This window comes from Mercenaria mercenaria, chromosome 2 (assembly GCF_021730395.1).
Source record: "Mercenaria mercenaria strain notata chromosome 2, MADL_Memer_1, whole genome shotgun sequence".
NCBI lineage: Eukaryota > Metazoa > Mollusca > Bivalvia > Venerida > Veneridae > Mercenaria > Mercenaria mercenaria.
In genome coordinates, this window is record NC_069362.1 from 24,246,036 (window position 1) to 24,254,784 (window position 8,749).

The window sequence follows — 8,749 nt, forward strand, 5'->3', positions numbered from 1 at the left end:
GAAAAATGCAGAATGTATAGATGAAGCCAAACCGCTTGGATTGAATGATCCTACTGATGATGTTTCTACTACCACTAAATTCCAAGATGTGAAAAGGCAGACGATTCCCAATGATCAAAGCAACAAGGCTGAAGAAAATCAGGAACAAGAGAACAATACATTAGGCATTAATACCTGCACAGCAAAGAAAACTTTAACCAGTCAGGTGTGTCAAACATCTGTTGAACCAACAATTAATCAAACAGTTAAATGCCAACAGAATGATGAAAAGAAAACAACAGCCAAAGATTTGGTGAATGAATACTTCAGACACAGTATTTCACCTGACAGTTCTGTTAGTTCATTAAGTGAGCAAGTGGAAATAAGAAGAAACAATGGAAATGGTAATCACACAACACCTGATGAATCTGACATTAATCAAAGCTGTGATAAGAAAAAAATGGACTTGTCTCAGACAAGATTGTGTAGGAACATTACAAAAAAAGGTGAAAATGTGGGTAGGAAAACAAAGACAACAAAAGACAGTGATCAACAAAGTCCTGGGAATAAGTTACCTAAGTTTATACCTAGTGAACAAAACAAGAAGAAGAAAAAAGGTGAATCAGTCATGCCTTTGTTACCAAGCAGGCAAAAGTCTGACAGAATGGATTCAGAATTGTTTTCAAGAATGACTAAAACATTGAAAGACAATGAAAAGTACAGTGATCTGAAATTAAAGCCAAATTTGGAGAAGAAGGCTGTTACTGAAAGTAACCAAAACCACAACAAACCTTCTAAAATGAAGACAGATCAAAACAGAATTGAAAATACAAGGAAGGGTTTGGTAAATAGTGGAAAACCTGAGATAAATCAATTTAAATTCAAACAAAATGATACAAGTCTAAAGAACAGACCTGGTAGAACAAAATTAGAAGGGAAAGAAAAAAGTGCAGTTGAAAGCAATCAGTTGTTGACCAGGAGTATAGACAGTGGTAGAATTGAAAGAGATGGTGGAGCAAAATTTAAAGACTGTAATAAGTACAATGATTCAGATGTCAAGCTTTATGAAACAGACAAAGAAAATCAAACTGTAGATAGTACAAAATATGAAAAGAAGACTCTGATAGGCAAAGTAACTGATCAATATACTGTCAGTAGTGATACAGATAGGAATGCTGACATTGAAAAAGAGGAAGGAAATTTATTTGACAGAATAAATCAGCTGATTGATAAGGCTATTCAAGGAAAAGAGGTAGTTAAATCTAACACTGGTGGGAAACCTGAGAGATTACCTTTTAGCCCAAACCAATGCGTAAATAGACAAGACAGTTTGAAAATGGTGAAGTTTAATGATGATGTTATATCTGTTGATGGAAATGGGAAAATAAGCAGAAAGAAAATTGAAGATTCCAAACCATACCGTCTAGCCATTAGTTTGTTTGAAAAGAAAAGGAAAATGATGAAATCCAAACGGAAGGACCATTCAAAGTCTAGGATAAACTTGAAGCAGAAACTTGCATTGGAAAGTAAAGAACTGATTAAACTAGAAAAAAATTTATCCAAGTTGAAAGGATTCAAAATTCCAAAACAACATAAACATGAAAATGATGTAGAGAATTTGGCAGTCCTCCATGAAGTTTCTGGGAAGAACAGTTTAGAAAATTCTGCTGATTTAAAATCAAGTAAATTAGTTATACAAAAGAGAAATACAAGCACAGAGACTATAAGTAGTGCTAGAGAATCTAAAATTGAAAAAGTGTCTGTAAAAGAAGGTAGAAAGAAATCTGCTAAAGGAAACATTGGACATGTTGATACACTAAAGAAAGGAGCCTTGTGCAAACAGAAAAAGATGTCAGATTTAAATGGAAGTTTTGAAAAAGAGCTAAAAAAATTGGAAAATGCCTTACAGACAGAATGTATGACAGACCAGTCCTTGCCAGATTTAAAGGAAGTCTTTGATGAAGAGGTTCTTGAAAGTCCATCAGATCTTAAAGGTAAGAAAGAGGGGAATAAAAATGAACTGAAAGGATTTCAAAATAGTTACCAATTAGAGACTAAATGGCAAAATAATTTAACTACAAATTGTTGGCAAAGAAAGGGGCATGGGAAAAATAGAACTACATTATCAGAAAATTATGGGAAAGAAAAAAATAAAAGTCAGAAGCAACAAAGGACTAAATTCAAGAGAATAAAAATAATCTATGATTCAGATGAAGGTAGTCCCGAAGTTCCTACTGTAGTTTCTAAATCTAACCAAAAATCTAGGCTATCAGCAGATGATGTGAAACGAGCACTTGGGGCATTCTCATATAAAGGAGAGGCTTCGGAAAATACTAAGAATTTAAGGGAAAGAAGTATAAAGCACTGCAATGAAAATAGTTTATTTAAGGAAATTAAATCAGAAATAGAACTAGATGAAGTTAAGATGGAAAACAAAGCTATGAAACTAACATTTTCGGAAATATCAAGAGATGATCTGAAAGGTTTGCATTCAGAAATCTCAGGGTCAGCAATTCATAATGATATTGGTGGAAAGAAGGTTAAAGAAAGTAAAAATATTGAAAAAATTAAGAAGAAAAATAAACTGAATAGAGAAGAAGGTATGGTGCTATTTATAGATACACATACAGAAACAGAGAGGAGTACAGAGGTAGATGTACAGAGAGAAAATGGTATTGCAAAAGAGAAAAGAAAAGAAAGCAATAAAGCAGAAAATGGTGCTTTAGAACATCATAAATATGAATGTGACAGAAATATTGAAAAGAAAAAAGGTAAAAAAACATTTGAAACAGTAAATTTAAAAGGAGGGATTGATTCAAAATTACCGAGTCTTGCAAAAGAAGATCTTGCCAACAAGATGACTCACCGTACTTGTAATGCTGTAAAGAATACCACTATTCTTGTGAAGGATGAAAACATTTCTGAAAAATCAAATCTTATCAATGCATTAAACAGTAAACAACAAAACGAAACAGACAAGTTGAATACATGTAAATTTGTTTATCAAGATAAAGTGCCATTTACTAAGAAAGAAGCACTTGAAAGTAGGAGATCTTCAACGCCGGTTAAAATTGTGAAACAGTCGTTAAATGTCAAAAGTGAAACTGGTGGTTTAAAAGCTAAAACAAAAGTTAGCAATTCATACAGCAAAAAAGCTTCAGAGGAAAGAGATGTGTGCACAAGAAAAGTCAACTTGCTTGAAAAGAAATCTTTGGGATATACAGCCCCAGATATTCAAAGAAAAAGTTTGGCTTTAATGAACGTTTCTCCATTGAACAATGATAAAAGTTGGTCAGTTGGAAGGGCAAGGAATGATAATGATGAACAAGTTAAGAATAATAAAAATAAACATTTGAAATCTGTGTCAGATATAGTGGCACAGAAGTTGAGTGAATTGAAAGAAAAAGCAGATGAACTAATGTGTAAAAATGTGAATCAAGACTTGGCCCTAAAATCACTTCACACAACTAATGTAAACCACAATTACTGTAACAGGTCACGGTTAGATGGTGATAGAGTGACAAGTCATCTTTTTAGACCAGACAAAACAAAAATGTCTGAAAGTAGTTATTCAAGAAGGGATGATGTATTTAAGTTAAAAAAACAAACGGGAGAGAAGGAATTGGCAAGACATGAAGTAGTTGGTTTCCCAATCACTGTTATTAACACACGTACACCAACTGTTCAGAGTGTTGAAAACGAGGAGGAAATGACAAGCAGTGAACAAGTGAAGCAGGATACATTTTTCCCTCCTGTTCAGTATTATAAAGACTATTCATTGCCAGAGCATAATAAGTGTTCATATAACATGAAAATCAGTGACAGAACTGCTCTATATGCTGCAAATTTGCCAGATTTGGAGTCTTTCAGTAGGGACAAACAACAGAGAACGTCTGAAGTGCCACCACAGTCTAATGGAGCTTTGATGAAATCAGTTTATGGTGAGAAGGCTGGTACTTTAAGAAATGATCCATTGAATGTCACTGCCTTGCAGCAGCCACGAAAGTTGAATTTATCTTGGGAGGATATCTTCCCTGTACCAAACTACTATTTCAGAATGAAAAATGTTTTGGCAGATCTTAACATAAATGAAGAGGAAACGCAAGCAATTGTTAATGTTACAGATACCGCTAGCAAGACTGGGTCTTTAAACCAAAATGTAAGTGATGCAGGTGACAGGTCAGGGGCTGCTAGTTATAAGCACAGCAGAGTTATGGCTGATGTAGGACAAACATACACACCTATGTCACACAGTTCACAACAAACATATCTCACAGATAGTTCTTGTCAGCTGGCAGAAGGACCATACATAGCATATCCTTTAGGAAAGGTCTCTTCAGATTTGAATGAACATGTTGGTAATGTTCAGTATCCAGAACAGCCAGTGCCACATGGCTCACAAAGAGGAGATAACTTTATGCAAATGGTACCTGTTCACTATAACTCTCCAAACCAAGCAGGGATTTTAACAAACTATAATGGACCTTCACAGACACATAATTATCAGCAAGGCTCCTATCCATGTCAAAGTACACAAGATGTGGTCGATTACAACCATGGTATGCCATCCAGTTGTGACAACAGGTTGCTCCATGTTTCCAGAGAAGACCAGTCAATCAGAAATAGTTCATTTATTTCTCCATTTTCAAGTAGACCTCAAAAGGAAGAATTTCTGGATAAGAATGCATTATCTTCAAATTATGGGCAGATGCCATGTGACCAACAGTCAACGGGATGGAACCCTAAAATTCCGCTAATGGATGTTTCATTTGATGAGAACCATGCAAATGCAACTTCTGTTTACATGCAAAGTGTGATAGTCCAACACAAAACCATTAACAGATTTAACTGTGAAAATTATAGCAGGAAAAGTAATGCTAGAGAAGGTAGGGAAGGCACATGGCCTGTCCAGAGATGTCAAAATGAAACGCATCTCGACAGACATCCAGCTTTCTGTGGAAATCCAGTGTTTCCCGCAAATGTGGTAGTATCAGAAAACAGTTCATTAGCCAGAGACACAGGAATAAATAAAGAACATCAATTTGAAGTGCCAGAGAATGTAAGGAAACCTGTACAAGACATAAATAACAAGTTGAATGATAAATATGAAACTGAAAGCAGAAATTCACCCATTTTGTTGGTTGATTCAAGAAAGGTTTCTGGTAGTAAAATGCAGTCTAGTGTTTCAAGAAATGAAACCACAAAGAGCCCACAGACAGTGATCAGAAACCCTTATTCTGAATGTTCAAAGAATGAAAATGAACAGTTACAGGTTAGTGATACGCAAGAGAATCAAACAAATGGTTGTTCAAGCATTTTATTAAATGAGGGCGAAGCTCCAAAACTTAGTAATGGATCTGCTTTGAGCAGTCATGAAATAGGAAAAGAAATTATTCTTGATGAAAGCACAGGACAATTTAAAAGTGTAAAAATTGCTCATGGAATTTTTCATTCACCAGAAACCAAGGCTGAAAGTGTTTTCAAAGTACTAGAAACACCAGAAAATCAACCTGCCAGCAGCAACAGCACACTAGGCACTTGTTTTACTTCAAATGCTACCCTTTCAAATTGTAAAGTAGACCCAAAGGTAAAAGGAAGAATGAAATATCCATTGGTAATGCTGTCTCCTTTGAAAATGACAAAAGAACTGGAAGACATGATAGATGATTGTATTGCTAAGAACAGTTCAATGTTTGATTCCTCTTCTTTGCCAATATTTCATTCTCCATTATGGTCGATTGAGACTCCATCCATCTCGCCCAGGAACACACCAATACTTGCATTGTCTAGTTTATCACCACCTGTGCTCTCACCATGTGGATTACCAAAGCTAAGTGATGGGATTCTCAACGAAAAACAAGACAGTGGAATAAGTAAACAGACAATCAGTACAAAAAAACAAATGAAGAAGAAAAGAGAAACCAGGTCCAAGGTGCTGAAAAGCATCCTTCCATCAAGACAGTATGATAGAGAAAAAACCTTATTTGAAACAGCAGAAATGTTTCTTGGAGAAGACTTTCCAAACAAGTCCACAAGAAAACGAAAGGGAACAGAAAATGTAAAGAAAAACAAGAAAGCAAAACCAGGCAGGGAAAAGCAGTCGAGTGAACATGAGGACATCCCATGTGAAATATTCAAGAAATTAGAGAAATTTGAAGAACCATCTAAACACTTTGAGAGTTCTCTCAAAGGAAAAGATATAGATAACAAAGGTACCATCAAATCTCATAAAGTTAACCCTGTAAAGGACAACTTTTCTATTGATAATGACCAAAGGCAACTGAATGCACAAAATTTCAAAGAATGTGAAGTAAATGATATAGTTAAGAAAACAAAGATATCACCAGAAATGAAAACCGAAGAAGAATTACCATTGCTTCAAAGATTACTTGAGAAAACTCTTCAACAGACAAAAAACCCAACTGTACTCGAAGAAAAAGACACAGTAATAGAGGAGACAAAAGACAAATCTGAAGACACAACTGGTGGGAAGGAAGGTAATTTACATTTTGATGTAGTCAAAGATTCAAAGGAATCATTGTTAACAAAAAAAATTAAAATGAAGTCTGGAAGTTGTAAAAAAAGTTTAAAAAGTAACAAATATGGAATAAGTGATACTGTGTCTGATATGGGGAAAGTGTGTGACTTGAGGAAGGAGAATGTACTTGATGGAAAAAGTAGTGCAATACAGGAGAACAATGTAAAATATTTCAAAGAATCCAAACTGCCAAACCAAGTTGCAAAACTTGAATCTGGCATCTCAGAGCGGGCTGATACACAATTCGAAAGTGAGAATGGAGACAAGATTGCAAATAAAGAGTTAGCATCTGATTTAGAACAGACATCAACAAAGTCTTCTGAAAATAACCATGACAGAAGTATAGTCATTGCAAAAAAGGATGGGCAGTGGATTCTAAGTACATCTAAAAAGAAAAGAGGAAAATCAAAGAACACAAACCGACTGCAAAAGGATAAGGAAGTCAGCCAGAAAACTAGTGCTGATTTAGAAAAAGTGCAGTGCACTGAAGACGAAGCTGAAATGAAAGGTACTGAAAGTGTTGATAAAGGAAATCAAGTTGATAATTTGCCCAAAATACATGGTACTGAAATTACTAATAACAATTACATTGAACATTGTGACTCTATTGAAGATTCTGGTGGTCATGGAAATGACAAGAAAGAGGAACAAGAGTTCAAGAAAAAAGGAACTAAAAGGAAAAAGCAAAAGTTGATGGAAAATGACTGCAAAGCCAATCAACTGGAGTCTGAGAATATGAATATTAGTACAGATAAAACAGATCATGAAACACAAAGTAAAAGTCAGTGGTGCCAGAATTCGAAAGTGAATACAGTAGTAGACACAGAAACTGATAAGTTAGAAGGTAAAATAGATGAAGAAAATACAACAACAGTAAATGTTCTTTGTAAAAGACCTAGAACTTGCAAGGTGAAACGTAAATCAAGTACAGCAGAAAATAATGTTTCTGTCAAGAAGAAACAGGCCACTGTTAAGAATCTAAAAGTGAGCAAGGAGGATGAAAAAGGTCATTGTATGGAAATTGAGACTGGCAAATCAAATAGTGATAACTTACAAATGCATAAAAACATTGGAACTGCAGACAAGAAAAATAAACTTGCAGGTGAAAGTAGTAACATGCAAAATAATTTGCCAATTTTCTCACCTAAAATAAGTATTCATAGTAAGAAATCAAAGAAGAAGAATTGCAGGAAGGACAGCAGAGGAGCACTAGAAAAGACAAGTCTAGATTCTACTTCATCAGCTGATCATATGAAAAAGGATGCTAATAAAATCATTGAAAATAAAACCAGTACAACCAGCACAAAGAAGAAAGCCTTGAAGCGCAAAAAAATGGTGTCAGATCATCTAAAGAAATTCAGTGGTAAGGCTGTACCAGTGAAAAAGAGAGCCATGTTAGAAGGAAAAAAGTTTGGTGAGAAAGTTGATGGTGAACCAGAATGCGGAATATGTGATGAGAGGTTTACATCTAAGGACTTGCTGAATGCACATACATTAATCCGCCATCCATACAGGTGTTTTTGGTGCAAGGTGGATTTTGACAGCAAGGTAAATAGTATCCGTATTTTCTTTTAACAGTGTAGTAGAATGTATTCAATTCTTGGATCTTGGGTAACAGTGAAATCAGAAGCAGTAAGCAGTCAACAGGTTTAAATGTTGTCCTCTATCTCGAGAGAGAATAATTTTGACTTGTCACAAAACAGCTGCAAAATAATTGTTTTTTACCTGTTTATCTTATGAAGATGACTTTGGTTAAGTTCTTAAAGAAACTGACAAATTTTGCCATTTTGATTGTCTAGATAAAAAGTTGATTAAGACTTGGTCAGCATCAGGTAATGTAATTTTTTGAAGATTTCTACTGTGCATTTGTCAATTTAAAGGTGCTGACTTCCAGATTTTGGCTAAAAATATCCTTTCTTTAAAACTGAAGATCGGTCATGTTATGAACATTAGAATATGGGTTTTTGTTTCTAAACTTATCTTAAAAAAGCAAAATCAAGGGGAAAAAGATGATGCCCAAGTCAGGAGGAATATGTCCTTAATGATTGTTAAGTACAGATATTTACAATTAAAGCAGTTGACCGTCAGTATAGTTTTATAAATGCTTTTCAATGAAAAAATTAAAAACAACTAGTTCTGGTGTATTTCCATAACATATAGTCTGTAATTAATTAAATTTCAAAGCTTTCTTAAGAAATAGAGCATAAATTTCCTGATACCTTTTCTCTGTCA